Consider the following 16286-nt stretch of genomic DNA (forward strand, 5'->3'; position numbering starts at 1 on the left):
AAATTAAAGATGATACAAATAGATGGAGAGATATACCATGCTCCTGGATTGGAAGAATCAATATTGTGAAAATGACTCTACTACCCAAAGCAATCTACAGATTCAATGCAATCCCTATCAAACTACCAATGGCATTTTTCACAGAACTAGAACAAAAAATTTCAAAATTTGTATGGAAATACAAAAGATCCCAAATAGCCAAAGCAATCTTGAGAACGAAAAACGGAGCTGGAGGAATCAGGCTCCCTGACTTCAGACTATACTACAAAGCTACAGTAATCAAGACAGTGTGGTACTGGCACAAAAACAGAAAGATAGATCAATGGAACAGGATAGAAAGCCCAGAGATAAACCCACGCACATATGGTCACCTTATCTTTGATAAAGGAGGCAGGAATGTACAGTGGAGAAAGGACAGCCTCTTCAATAAGTGGTGCTGGGAAAAGTGGACAGAGACATGTGAAAGTATGAGATTAGATCATTCCCTGACACCATACACAAAAATAAGCTCAAAATGGATTAAAGACCTAAATGTAAGGCCAGAAACTATCAAACTCTTAGAGGAAAACATAGGCAGAACACTCTATGACATAAATCACAGCAAGATCCTTTTGGACCCACCTCCTAGAGTAATGGAAATGGGACCTAATGAAACTTCAAAGCTTTTGCACAGCAAAGGAAACCATAAACAAGACCAAAAGACAACCCTCAGAATGGGAGAACATATTTGCAAATGAAGCCACTGACAAAGGATTAATCTCCAAAATTTATAAGCAGCTCGTGCAGCTCAATAGCAAAAAAACAAACAACCCAATCCAAAAATGGGCAGAAGACTTAAATAGGCATTTCTCCAAAGAAGATATACAGACTGCCAACAAACACATGAAAGAATGCTCAACATCATTAATCATTAGAGAAATGCAAATCAAAACTACAATGACATATCATCTCACACCAGTCAGAATGGCCATCATCAAGAAATCTAGAAACAATAAATGCTGGAGAGGGTGTGGAGAAAAGGGAACACTCTTGCACTGCTGGTGGGAATGTGAATTGGTACAGCCACTATGGAGAACAGTATGGAGGTTCCTTAAAAAACTAAAAATAGAACTGCCATATGACCCAGCAATCCCACTACTAGGCATATACCCTGAGAAAACCATAATTCAAAAAGAGACATGTACCAAAATGTTCATAGCAGCTCTATTCACAATAGCCCAGAGATGGAAACAACCTAAGTGTCCATCATCGGATGAATGGATAAAGAAGATGTGGCACATATATACAATGGAATATTACTCAGCCATAAAAAGAAACGAAACTGAGCTATTTGTAATGAGGTGGATAGACCTAGAGTCTGTCATACAGAGTGAAGTAAGTCAGAAAGAGAAAGAGAAATACCATATGCTAACACATATATATGGAATTTAAGAAGAAAAACTGTCATGAAGAACCTAGGGGTAAAACAGGAAGAAAGACACAGACCTACCTGAGAGTGGACTTGAGGATATGGGGAGGGGGAAGGGTAAGCTGTGACAAAGCGAAAGAGAGGCATGGACATATATACAGTACCAAACGTAAGGTAGATAGATTGTGGGAAGCAGCCGCATAGCACAGGGAGATCAGCTCGGTGCTTTGTGACCACCTGGAGGGGTGGGATGGGGAGGGTGGGAGGGAGGGAGACGCAGGAGGGAAGGGATGTGGGAACAGATGTATATGTATGACTGATTCACTTTGTTATAAAGCAGAAACTAAAAAAAAAAAGCAATGGAGTTAATCTATTCATGAATCTGATTCTTTTGAGAGAGACTGCCATTATTTTCTGTATCTTATACCTTTTTCAAACTTGAGGGATCACAAGAGAATCACAGGTACAACTATATGGGTATTTTAATTTTGCAAGTTCAGAAATTTGATTTTCTTCCTACACATGGATGAACTGACCAAGGGAGATTGATTTGTGTCAACTACATTCACACTAAACTAATTTATAAACCCAAATGCCAGCAAATTGATTTATATTTATACACATACCAGGCCCAATCAAGTAACAGGGGGATCATTTACAGAGGTTGTTATAAAATGGTTTGTTATTATTATCATTATAATTGCTACTTTATTATTATTACAGCTACTATTAATATCAACAAGGATCAGTTGACTAGGATTAGAACTCATGTAGTCTGATCTGTGTTGATGACATACTGACAAATCATTCTCCAACTTTCCATTTCCAACTTAAATTTTTACTTTTTCTTCTTTATAAAAGCAATACATATCATTGTAGAAAATTGAGAAAATACAGACAAGCCAACAGCAAAACAAAATAAGACAATAACAACAAAAATTATACGTAATCCCACTACTCAGAGATTATTCCTACTAACATTTTGGTGTATATTTTTCCATTATTACTTATAAAGCATACATCAAAATGTTTTAAGTACTGTATGAGCTCACTGTATGAGCTCTTTAATATTTTGCCTTTTCACTTAGCAATATAACTTGAACATTTTACCATTGCATTAAATATTCTTCTGCTACACTGTTTCCTAACTTTTTTGGGGGATTATAACACATTGATTCAGAGTTAGGCTCTCTTGCCCTAGAAAAGTGAACATGCATGCAAAAGTTGCATATAAATCTTAGAAGTTTCACTGCCTGAATAGAGACTGTACATTCCCTGTCCCTGCCTATCCCATTCTAGACAGCTACACAGTATTCTATCCAGTTTAAGTTTGTACTATCATTTGTTTAATCACATTCCTATAGATAGTTTTCCCTATCATGAACAGGGTGATTGAGATCTTTTATATTTGTTATTATGATATTCTTGCACATCACAATTCCCAATACTGCAACTTCATAGTTACAATTTAGCTCAAAGGTTTAAGTATAAATGACCAGAGCTTATACATCTGGAAGAGTGAGGGCAGCTTTTGGAAGATTTTACCTTTGGGAGCGCTACACTAAATCCAGTGATGCTGATATTTGAATCAGTTTTTTAAATGCCACCTGTGCAGTGGTTTCTAGTGACACATGCTTTTAAAAATTCTCAAGGGTGGTAAATTTTCAACTTTGAAAGTGAATTTGATTTTTTTTTTTTTTTTTTTTTTTGCTGTATGCGGGCCTCTCACTGCTGTGGCCTCTCCCGTTGCGGAGCACAGGCTCCGGACACACAGGCTCCGCGGCCATGGCTCGCGGGCCCAGCCGCTGCGCGGCATGTGGGATCTTCCGGGATAGGGGCACGAACCCGTGTCCCCTGCATCGGCAGGCGGACTCTCAACCACTGCGCCACCAGGGAAGCCCGTGAATTTGATTTTTAAAAATGGTCCCAACTTCTTTGGAACAAAGTTATTTTAACGGAATAATTCAATAAACTGAATAATAGCATTTTGGCTATTTTTAAAAATTACTATAAGCAAAGAGATTAATTTTCTTTTTTTGCTTGGGTTTGGCTCTGCCTTGTACAGAGACTTAGCAAAAGAGAACAAAGAAAGCATCAGTGAAATAGTGTATAATTTCCCAAGTTCACTACTTGGAATTAAAACTTCCCTTATACAAATGCAGATAGGTTCATTTAAAAGAAAATCTCTGTCATAACTGTGTTGGTTAATTTTATTTGTGAGCTTAGCTAGGTTACAGTACCCGTTGTTTGGTCCAGTACCAGTGTAGATGTTGCTGTGACAGTGTTTGTTAGATGAGGTGAACATTAAGTTTTAACTGATTAACATTTAAATGAGATTATTCTTCTTAAGTGAGATTAACATTTTATATCAGTAGCAGTTGAATAAGCAGATTGTCCTCTGTGATGGGGTGGGCCTCGTCTAATCTGTCAAAGGTCTTAAAGCCAAAGATGGAGGTCCCCTAAAGAGGAAGGAATTCTGCCTTGAGACTGTAACATAGAAACCCTGCCCAAGTTTCTGGCCTTTGGACTCAAGACTACAACATCAACTCTTGCCAGAATTTCCTGCCTGCAGCCTGCCCTATAGATTCTGGACCTGCCAGCCTCACAATTATGAGCCAGTTGTGAGCCATCTCCTTAAAGTAAATCTCTCTTTATGTATCCTATTGGTTTTGCTTCTCTGGTGGACCCTGAATAATTCAATTATCAGTTGTTCCCAGATCCCTTCTGTCCTGTGGTATTTTTACTATTATCAATTGTGAGGAGAGATGCTTGCTGACTTTGTCTTAGATTTAGGACTCCATATTCCCTTTGGGTTGATGGCCCTCTGTTGACTCCAGTTGATACATAGCAGATTTTAAAAACATTGAGAACAGTATTTGTTTAAAGAAATCAACTTTCTAAAATTGCATTGGGATCATTCACTTATTATCATTATTTTGAATTGTGATAAAATACATGTAGCATAAAATTTACCGTCTTAACATTTTAAGTGTACAGTTCAGTAGTGTTCAGTATATTCACATTATTGTGAAACAGATCTCCAGAACTCCTTTATTCTTGCTGATCTGAAACTCTATACCCATTAAACAACAACTTGCCTTTTCTCTCTACCCCGCAGCTCCTGAAGACCACCATTCTGCTTTCTGTCTCTATGACTCTAGATACCTCACATAAGTAGAATCATATGGTATTTGTTTTTTGTGACTAGTGTATTTCACTTGGCATAATGTCCTCAAGGTTCATCCATGTTATAACATCGGTCAGAATTTTCTTCCTTTTTCAGGCTAAATACTATTCTATTGTATGTATATACCACATTTTATTTATCCATTCATTCATTGATGGACATTTGGGTTGCTTCTACATTTTGGCTATTGTGCATAATGCTGCTATGGTTGTGGGTATAAAAATATTTGAGACCCTGCTCTCAATTCTTTTGAATATATACCCAGAAGTAGAATTGCTGGATCATACGATAGTTCTATTTTTCATTTTTTGGAAAAACTACCATATTATTTTCTGTAAGGGATGGACCACTTTACATTCCCATCAGTGGTGCACAAAGATTCCAATTTCTCCATATCCTTTTCAACACTTGTTATTTTCTGTTTATTTGATAGCCATCCTAATGGGTATAAAGTGGTATCTCATTGTGGTTTTGATTTCTATTTCTCTAATGGTTAGTGAGGCTGAGCATCTTTTCGTATGCTTATTGGCCATTTGTACATCACCTTTGGAGAAATGTCTATTCAAATTCTTTGCCCATTTTTTAATTGGGTTGTTTGTTTTTTGTTGTTGAGTTGTAGGATTTATTTGTATATTCCAGATAATAACCTCTTATCAGATCTATGATTTGCAGGTATTTTCTTCTGTTCCATGGTTTGACTTTTCGCTCTGTTGATTGTGTCTTTTGGCACAGATGTTTGGACTTTTGATATAGTCCTGTTTATTTATTTTCTTCTTTTGTTGTCTGTGCTTTTGGTGTCATAGGGACCATTAACTTTTTTCTAAAATCACACCATATTTATATAAATCACACCATATGAATAGTCTATATATCACTCCAGTCATACACATATTTTTTGCCTTCAGTAACACTCAACATTGTCCCCATCAACACACTCATAGGAATCCTAAGAAAAAATTCATAGGACAGCAATTTGGGCTGTTTTTCTATGACCACGGCCAAGACTTGGTCATCATGATTTACTGTGGCTCTGAAGTGAGTGAAGAGGACATTTGGAAGCAATTTTCTGGTGCAACAACTAGCACCAAGTAGATATCTAGGCCATATTTATTGAATGATCGAATGATAGTCTCATTCTTTGACATCTGAAAATATTTTCAGAATTTATTTCATGTTTCTTTTAGTTCTACCACAGTCATTCCCTCAGATGGAGCAGCTACGATTTGCGCAACTGGAAATTCAGTCCAACAGGTTGTCATTGCCACAGAGTGCTTAAAAATTGTTGTTTTGAAAGACTTATGTCATCTCTCTAAGGCAAGTTGAAGTGATAGCAAAAAGTTGAGTCTCAGAGAGTTTTAAGGCTGATTTCAGTTTAAGGCTAACTGAATGGAAAACAAGACAGCCCACTGTGAAAGATGAAAAGTCAAAATCTTACACCCTATCACTGCTCAGTGAACGAATGGCCTTTTACTGTATAAACAAAGATTGTCAGAGAAAATCATGTCAAGTGAACCAGCTTCAACATGCAACTACTAGATTAAGAGCTCCTTGAAGGCAAGGGCCATATCTGGCAATCCTTGCCAACACACACACGCAGCCATGCATAGACACACGTATGTGTACACATCTCAAAGACAAATAAAATTTTGTGTCAGTTCTCTAACTTAGAGTCCCAAAGAATTTATCTGTACCTATATAATTAAATTATATACACATACTAAATATGTCTAAATATAGTTTAATGTGAATGTCCATGTTCACAAATATTTTATTGGGTTAGGAGAATTCTGGCAAATAAATAGCCGTGATTGAAAGAAGTATGAGAATACATTTTGATTTTGGTTGTAAGCTGACCTTTTGGGGAAAGCAGTATATTTTCTAATTATTCCTTGGCCAAAATGAAAACCTAACTGGGTTTCTTAAAAATAATTATTGTTTGCGTCTTTCTCTTTGGAGACTCTGATTTGTTTCCTTTTGTTTTTTGATATCACCACACTGGTTTCCCCAGAGGACGTTGACGTTGACAGAGAAAGACCAAAGGAACTTTTGTGACTTCATCCAAATGTCATAACAAAAGTAAGTCTTAGCATGCTTCTGAGGGATTGACTTTCAAGCAGGAACTAGGTTGTTTTGGAAACTTAGCTAATGACATTGTTATTTTTTTCTCATGAGTGATTAGGTTGATAGATCAGTCCCACTTGCATTTAGTGTAATCCCTCCAGACCTGAGTGGTGACCCATCAGTACAGAAGCTGTGTGGCCCTGAAGCTTGGCCAAAGCGCTCTTCTCTGTAAGAAGGATGTGGCATTTGCCTCTGACATCTTTACATTTGGCTGTGAACTGCCCCCGCCCCCCAATACTGTTTTCTTAATAAGTACACCTAAAGATTTTGAGGCATCTTTCATCCTTGGAATATGAATAGATTTTGAAAATTTTAAAGGATAAATTTGCAAAGCACAGATGACATTTGTAAAAACTCAGGCAAGACACAAATATTACAGGTATTAGAATTCATTTGATTTGCAGTTTTTAATTGTGCCTGGCAGACAGTAGGAGTGCAATAAATATTTACTGAATGTTGAATAAATGAACTGAATTTGGAAATAAGCAGAGAGCCCTTGTTGCATTGTAAATCATTGCAGAAGTATGTTTTTACAGATATCATTGGGATGCAATCGTATCTTCTTGACCTTCTTATGCCTTTATTGATGTGTTTTGACTGATGCTAAGAAGACGCTGGTTTAAAAGGAGACGCCTATAATTTAAAAACATGATTTTTACCATCTCCTAACACTTCACAAAGGTCAAGAGGGTAGATAAACAACTTCCTACAGCTGCTGCTACATCTGGCACACGCCTGCAGCAGAAAGTGTGCGCTGAAAAGATAAACACGTCAGGTTGTATCTACTTGCACGCCTATGCTTCTTGTGTCTGAACTTGACCCTTAGCCATTAAGTTTAAAACCAGGCTTGACATTAATGAATAAAAATTCAAAAGAAGTTATGCTGAATTGAAATTACAAGCATTCCCAAGAGGACATATTTCTCTGATGGTTTTGAGGTTAACTTTGATTTTGTAATCCTAGCTCAGCATTTTATCTTTGTTGCTTCCTTCTGGGAATCATCTCATCTTGATTTCTGCGCAGTTTCGGGTCCCTTATGATTTCCTAATTGTTCTGTCTAGGTGGATTTACTTATATATGGCTATATGTCAAGTGTTACTTCATTTTGTGACCTCTTGAGGATGCTTCCAGCTCTGAGATTCTGCGACACTTGAGGTATATCTAAAATTTGCAGGTGAGTTTTCAAAGAAGTCATCACACAATTCTGTTCTAGCTTTCAAGTGAATAATCTGTTGGTTGATTATCTTGCATACTTCTTATAAATACTGCTGATGACTCAGAGCCTTAAGAAACCTATTCAGCCTGGATCCTTTCACTGAAGACTTTAGGGATTAGGTATGACTTTATAATGTTCACTCATTGTATTTGTGATGAAGCTGGGAATGCTCTCAATGAACATTTATTGAATCAAACAGAGACTTCTCAATTCCAAGTTGATTTTCCTATCCAGGAAACCACAGCAGCTGTCAAACATAGTATTGCTGATTCCCTTATTTGCTAACTGAGCATCCAGATGCTATTATTCACATCATTTGGATCCGTTCACGTATTCCTATCTCAAATATTTTCCATAGAACCAAGTTATGTCTTTATATAATATGCTTAAGTTTGTGAGAATTATAATTTCAATCCCCTGTCCTTGTTTATTGCCACAAATAATCATCGATATAAGTATATTGGTTTTCCTAGTATTATGTTCAACACATCTGAAACTTCTAGAAAAACATTTGAATATTCTGTTTCTTTTTGTGGTGGCAAACACAGCCTCTGTGGTGGTCATTTCTGTATTGATCCTTGACCAACAAATGCAGGTATCCAGGCATGATGTTTACACTCTGTTTTTGCCAAATTGCTGGGTGAGCACTTTACAAGATCACAGAGTGTTCTCTATCTCCTCATTAGCATTTAGAGAACCTTGGCAACAGGGATGGAGCCATAGGAGGGAAGCCGGCTGCTATTTAAATGGAGGAAAGTCACTCTATGGCTGATAAGCAGGAGGAGTGATAAATTGCAATCGGCCTTTCAGCCTTAGGAATTCACAGTGCGGGCCTATCGTGAACCCGGTCGCATCTGATGAACTTTTACTTTTCACAACATCATCTGAGGGCAGCGATAGGGGTGAAGTAATGTCCTTGCATGGTCTGCATTGGATACCTGTCAGTTGGTTTACAGATAATCTACAGACCACAGAGTATTTTGCTGATGTACTTAAGACCAGAAACACAGCAGCAGGAAATGCTAAGTTCAGAAGGCTTCTAGGAATAAGAGTCACCAGTCTGCAGTATTACATTTCCGCTTTAAGAAAGATCAAAATATTGTTGATAAACACTAGGTTTTAGACCTGTACAAAGCCCTGTAGATGCATGCTTGTTTTTCTTTAAACTTAGGAATACTGTACCTGTTGACATAGTAAATACTAATAAAACTCCAGGGATGAACTGGGAAGCCCCTTCATCTGCACGGGGCGGGGGGCATAGTTTGAGAAAAAAGCGTTGTTGACCCTGTTTGGTTTCTAGTTATGCTCCACTGGTGCACATTTGTGATTTCTGCATTGTCTACGTGAGAACCTTCAGGGCTGTGATGGGGGTGTAGAGCATTCCTGATGTCTAGCACAGGGCCTGATAATCACGGTTATTAAATAAATATTTGTGAACAAATAAAAGGCTAGAAATATGATTTACTGCGTCACATGCCTGGCTGTTCTCACTGATGCCTGTTTTGGGTTAAGTTGCTGTGATTGAGCAACAGGTATCCAGCATGACTGTGAAGTTATAACATGGATGGATTATGGAATTATGCCTATGAAGTCATATCATGGGTGGCTTTTGGAATTAGGCTCTACTTACGCACATTCCTGATGGCTACTGCGTATTTAATGCTGGGCAGAGGACAATGAGGAATGAGAAGAATGATGCATGATCTCTGTCTTCAAAGTTTTTAACCTAGATGGGGAGACAAGACTAAAAGACTTTCAACAATAGCATATTCACGGGAGTCTAAATGATATAGTCTAAATGATATAATGCTAAATTGTTTATCCTAGGGTGTGAGAGCTTGGGGGCTATTACTCTCATCATCTGGTTTTATTCCACTTCAGACAGTTCATGGCATTAAGTAGAATTATAGAACGTTAGGGTGAAATGAGACCTCTCAGGAGTTTTGATACCTTTTCATCCAGCTCATTTTTTTTTAGATGAGAACACCAAGAGGTTAAGTGTCTTGTCCAAGAGCACATGATTACACAGTCAGTGGCAATCTTCACTTATTTCTCTAGGATTTTGGTTCCAAAGTATGCTAGGGCCCCAGGCTCATGCCAAGAGTTTGCTTTGTTTCTAAACGAAGCCTTTGTTTTGTGATAATAAAGCCCCTATTGCGTGGGTTCTAAGATAGATGCAACTTACCCTGAATTCTACTCCTTAGCAAATATATTAAAGTTAGTTTCCACTGTGTCTGTATTTTCTTTCTTTCTTTCTTTCTTAAAGAAAAACAGCCCCTTAGGATTATGCCCATAATCTGCACAGTGTAAGAAATGTTGGAAGTCATGCGTGTCATCTGATATTTAACAGTAAACATTTCTTGAGCCCAGTGGCCCAGGCCCCTGCTCTTTCCATCCACCACCTCACTTAATCGTCATAATCACCCTATGAGGCAGACAGGGAGGCTTAGAGAGTTTAAGAAACTCATCTAAGTTCTCAGAGATAGCATGTGCTGGGGTTACAGTGTGAACCCAAGAAGTCAGGCTCCAGAGCCCATGGCCTGAACTGCAGCTCCACAGTACTCATGCATTTTAAATGCCAGACCCCTAAAAGTTGGCATGGTGGGAACCCACCACACCTCCGAGCCACTGGAGCATTCCAACATCCATCCGGAATCTTGGCTGCACCCTCCAGCTAGACTGTCTGTGCTTCTCCTTTTCAAATGTTCACATCTTTTCAAGAAGGAGATATCAGTGCTAGGACTATCTCAGGCACTGTTTATCCCGTCGGGAATTTAAACATAAGAGTCATAACCCAACAGCTCTTATATTTTCAGTGACTATCCTTTCTCTTCCCTCCCCTCCCCTCCCCTCCCCTTCCCTCCCCTCCCCTCCCCTCTCCTCTCCTCTCCTTCCTTTCCCTTTCTTTCCTGCTTGCTTTTTTTCCGTCAGATTGAGTGAAAAATCTGGAAGGATTGAATTGATTGGGGAATGTTACAACAGCTATAGAATTTACCGTACCTTATAGAACTGGTGATTCGGTGAAAAGTTAATTATTTTAAGCGTTTCTCCTTTTCCTTAGCCCACTTTAAAATTTTTTTTTAAGGTAAAATAAGAATGGAGAAACAGGAAGCAACCTCGTGGTTTCAGCGTAGCTCACCCACTGATCCTTCCAGGGGAGCCTCCTGTCCTTCAGAGCATTGGAATCTAGGACATCTAATCCACCCAGAGGGGGCTTCAGATTTGATTAGGCCCTTGGAATTCAGCTTAGAAAACGAGCTGTTAAAAAGTTGAGGCAAAATAGAGAGTGGTCCCCTGACTCTTTGGGTGGGTTGGTGGCCTCTCTGAGCAGGAAGTGTTCCGATGTGCTGACAATGAGGAAACAGGCCGTGTTTTTGTTTATTTTCTCATAAAGTGCTGATGAACAAATGAGGGAGTTGCATTAAGGGGCTCCGAAGGCAAGCTGTGAAGAGAGATTGGGGTTTATCAGCCTTTTAGCTTGGTTTCCTTTGGAAAGAATGCTTATGACATGGCCGGGCTCTGCAAGCCCGCCGGTCCGCCCCCTCCTCCTGGCGCCCCTCCTCCCCTCACACCCCTTGATAACTTTGAATGCCTCAAACTGATGTCAGCCCTTTTTGGCAGATGGGGAGAAGGTAGGCCTCATGGATTCCTTAATAAAAGAAGCAAATGCATGAGAGATAAAGCCAATTTCCACACACTAAATAAGCTTTTTTGTTGTTTTATTGTGCTTGGCGTAATAGTTCTAAATTTAATTTCTGGACTCCTTTAAAGAGATGCCTAGGAAATTGGTGGTGGGGAGGCAGGGTTGGAGAGGGATACTGTTGGGAGGAACATTCATATTTTGGGGGATCTAAGATCTTACCTGTCATAAGAGTGGAAGAACGTCAGAAAAATAAGGGAAGCATTGCCTATAGCTATGAATAAATCTGTCACTTGGAAGATAAAAATTCTTAAGCAGCATACCTTAAAAAAAAAAAGGATGAACTTTGAATCCTTGGTGGAGCGAGGCATGAAATAAAGAAATAAGTGATCAAATAAATTTAAAATAATTAAATACCCCAGAAGCTTTCTTTGCTGCTAAACTCTGTGTCCTTACAAGTTTCATAAAGAATGATTCTAGAGCAGTCATTATCACTGCTCCTCAGTTGCGGTTACATCAGCTTCAGAGGTCATTCCATCTTCCTCTGGGGGAGAAAAGAAGTCTGTTTCCCTGAGCTAGAGTTGACATCGTAGGGGTAAGGTAATGTCTGGTAAAAGAACTCACTAAAAATCAAGTTTGACCAGTGTGCTTCTGAGTCAAGGGATTTAAAATGTTTCACAGATGATAGCAGTTTTAACCAATGTGACCTCGAGTAATCCAATAAAAAATAGCAATAAGTGGTTCAGAAATGGATTTGACCCATTCCTGAAGGTTTTTTCAGGTGTTTTTGTTTTTGTTTTTAATTTCTTGCAATGCATGAATATACAATGAAAATAATAATGGGGATTTGGAAGTAATTGGATTATATCTTGGAAGAACATGAAATATTTGATGTGAAACTCAATCTGCTCAGAAATCAAGACTAGCATACACTTTGCTCTTTCTTGCTGTGTGTTTTAATATATGTGAGGATCCAGTATCTGATAGCTGAAGCATTTATTATCAGGTACAAAAGAGTAATGTGGTCTAGTGGAATCTCCAGCTTGGTATTCACTAAAAATGAAGACCAATGCAAGTTAGTGGAGCCAGTCAACAATACTGATGGAGAGAGCTTTTTATTTCCTTCTTGAGTGGGCATGCTGATGGAATGTTACCATGGGGGAGTGAGTATATGGGAATTTTTGGAAAATGTTCTAGTTACTAACCTTTAATGAGCCTCAGTTTCCCCGCATGAGGGTGGAGGTGATGATTGTGGGCTCTGGAGCCAGACTGCTGGAGTCAAGTCCCAACTCTGTGAGTAACCAGTGGTCAGCTCTTGAACCAGGTTACTCTCTTCTCTCTGCCTTAGTTTCCTCATCTGTAAAATGGGGGCATCATAACCTACCTCATAGGGTTGAGGGGCTTAAATGGGTTAACACTTGTAATACACTTGGAACAATGACCAGAACAGAGTAGACACCTCATAATTACTTGCTTCTGCTACTAATAAACATCACAAATATATGGATTCTTCTTTAGAATTTGCCTGGATTCAGTTTTTCTAGCTGAAAAACTAAAATACATAGGGTGATGAAACATTGTTTAAAACTAAAAGGTTCAGCACTTCCTGGATGTAAGGTACAACTGAAGAAAAAGCTGAGTTTATTATTAAATGTCATTGTGTTACTTTGAAGAGCTCCCATAATATCAGTGGTCTAGACATCCTAGGACTTTAATGTGACCTACCAAAAAAAATAATAACACATATGGCTTATAAAAATACCATACAGGAAGGCCTCAGATCAAAGATACTATTTAAATGTGAAGAATTATTATTTTTATTTTTTCTATTACTCAGAATTTCCTACCAAAAAAGAAAAAAAATAGGATTTTAGTGAAAAATGCCCCAGCTTTTGTTTTGATATGAGCTAACTACAGAAATAAAGGAGTAGGATCAGTGTTATGAAAACTAAAATTACAATACCATATTGTAAATATTATGAATTCGTTTGGAAAACTTCAACCTCAGCATCTTTCATCTTTTTTCCACGTTACGTCCCTTAAAAAAAATTGCCTAAGATTCGTGAGGCTGCATATCAGAAGATTTTTATTTTATGATTTTGATTTTTTTAAAAAAATCTTGATTTTGGTTAACAGCAGAATGTGTTATTAGAGACCATCTAGTTCACTTTCCTTGTTTCACAGGTAGGGAAACTGAGGCCCTGAGAGAAACAGTGCTTCACTCCGCCGGGTGAGGGTGGAGCCCAGACCGGAGCCCAGACCAGAGCCCAGGCGGTGCCTAGCTCTGGCTCTTCTGTCTGTACTTCCTTCTGCCTTTTGGAAAGATGAGTGTTTGCGACAGCAGCCCTGCCCACCGCCCCACTTCTTCTCCAACATTTCTTCTATTTCTTGCTTTGATTTCGAGTCAGTCTGGAATCCTCAGAAGTTTCTGAGTCTCAGCCTCCTCATCTGTAAAACCAGATGATTATCACCTGGTTTGCAGAGCTGTGGTAAGGTCTACATGAGGTGACCTTTAGGAAATGCCTGGCAAATGATGAGCTTTCAATAAATATTGTTGTTGAATATATTGTGGTCCTGAGAACCCATGTTTTTGAAAAATATATCTTAAGACAGGCAAGAAATTGTTTAAAAATATGTTTTGGGGGAGTCTGGGTTCACCGTGCACATAGCAAGGCTGTCTCTCATTCAGAGCTGGTGAACACTGAGTGCTTTTAGTTTGTAGATGGGTCCTGCTGAGTAGTAGCTGAACAAAGGACAGAAGAGGACTGGACTCTAAAAGCACATCTGACTATAACCACTCATTCCTTCCTTCAAGGATAGGAGGTGTGGGCTTCCCTGGTGGCGCAGTGGTTGAGAGTCTGCCTGCTGATGCAGGAGACATGGGTTCATGCCCCAGTCTGGGAAGATCCTACATGCCACGGAGTGACTAGGCCCGTGAGCCATGGCCACTGAGCCCGCGCGACCGGAGGCTGTGCTCCGCAACACGAGAGGCCACAACAGTGAGAGGCCCACGTACCTCAAAAAAAAAAAAAAAAAAAACAGGGATAGGAGGTGTTTCTGAATATGGAAGAGTGATAACAATATAATAATGATAGAGCAGTTACGTTTTAGTGGGGGCTTACTATGGGATGGGCACTTGCCAAACTCTACACAGAGGTGTCCCCTCTAAATCTCACAGCCACCTTATGGGGTAAGTTCCCATTTTACGTATGAAAAGCTGGGGCTTAGAGTTTAGTAACTTGAACAAGGTGAAGGATACAGTTAAGGCCCAATCCAGACTTTCTGATTCCAAAGCCGCAACTTTTTTTTTTTTTTTTTTGCGGTACGCGGGCCTCTCACTGTTGTGGCCTCTCCCGCTGTGGAGCACAGGCTCCGGACGCGCAGGCCCAGCGGCCATGGCTCACAGGCCCAGCAGCTCCGCAGCATGTGGGATCTTCCCGGACCAGGGCACGAACCCACGTCCCCTGCATCGGCAGGCGGACTCTCAACCACTGTGCCACCAGGGAAGCCCCAAAGCCCCAACTTTTAACCCCTGTCCAATTTAAGTCACTTTTCCCAAATTGTTGGTGGTCAAATTCATCAAATAAGTACTCAATTTTCTACTTTGCTAATGTAGATTCAGTTAATTTCCCAATACCTGGTAGTTTCCCTCTCTTCCAGTGCTGGGGCAAAGGCGCCCATGACTGGCATATTGGTTTCCTAGGGCTGCCGTAACAGATTACCACAAACTGGGTGGCTTGAAACTACAGACATTTGTTCTCTCACAGTTCTGGAGGCTAGAAGTCTGAAAGCAAGGTGTTAGGGGGCCTTGCTCCTTCTGAAGTCTGCAGGAATGAATCCTTCCTTGCCTCTGCTAGCTTCTGGTGCTTACCCGGCAATCCTTGGTGTTTCTTGGTTTATAACTGCATCACTACAGTCTCTGCCTCTGGTTTCACATGGCCTGCCTCCATGTGTGTATGTGTGTGTGAATCTCCCTCTCTTTTCTTTTATAAAGACACCAGTCATTGAATTTAGGCCCCGCCCTGATCCAGTGTGACTTCATCTTAAATAATTTCCTCCGCAAAGACCCTATGTCTAAATAAGATCCCATTCTGAGGTTTTGATTGGACATGAATTTTGCGGGGACTACGATTCAACCCTCCACAGCTGTTATACCTGGAAAGAATATTACTGCATAAGAATCCACTCCCAGAAAGGGTACTTTTTTGCCTTTTCTAGGGCACTGTGGTGAGATACAGGCAAAACATAAGGTATTTTTCACTTTAACTTCCTATTACTGCTATAATCAGGTATTTTCTGTTGCAGATTGCAATGGCGCATAGTCTGGAATTCATTTCTTAAGTCTTTTGAAATTTTAATGGACTGCAAACAAAATATAATTTTTCAGAAGACTTAACGCAGCAGCTCCTTCTGAAGCAGACTCAGAGAGGTTGTGGCCATGAACTTTTCAAGGAGGCACCCTGAGAAATGTTCCAAGGCTCACGTCTCCTTCCTTCAGAGCCCCAGGCCTTGGAAAGTGGGACCATTTGTCTCAGGAAGCCATTTATCTGTCTTCTTTGCTGGTGGGAGTGAAAAGTGACAAAACAATGTTATCAGAGGCCGTGTTCACAGTTGTGATAGGCGTCAAGGAGACTCAACTGATCCTACATTTATTTACCAGAACTGCCAATAAGATTTGTGCCCATACAAACGTGTACAATTATTCATCACATTT

The 16286-nt window shown here is 39.6% G+C and overlaps 1 long non-coding RNA gene across 1 annotated transcript in view; it reads left to right on the forward strand.

Annotated features, from left to right (window-relative positions):
- Positions 1-7867, forward strand: part of LOC308621423 — an 80149-nt gene extending 72282 nt beyond the window's left edge. The window contains exons 2-3 of the long non-coding RNA XR_014016453.1: positions 6604-6671; positions 7778-7867. This is a non-coding gene — a long non-coding RNA (uncharacterized lncRNA). The remainder of the gene's footprint in view (positions 1-6603; positions 6672-7777) is intronic.
- The last annotated feature ends 8419 nt before the right edge of the window (positions 7868-16286 follow it).

Source organism: Mesoplodon bidens, assembly GCF_964165515.1.
Source record: "Mesoplodon bidens genome assembly, chromosome: 1".
Taxonomy (NCBI): domain Eukaryota; kingdom Metazoa; phylum Chordata; class Mammalia; order Artiodactyla; family Ziphiidae; genus Mesoplodon; species Mesoplodon bidens.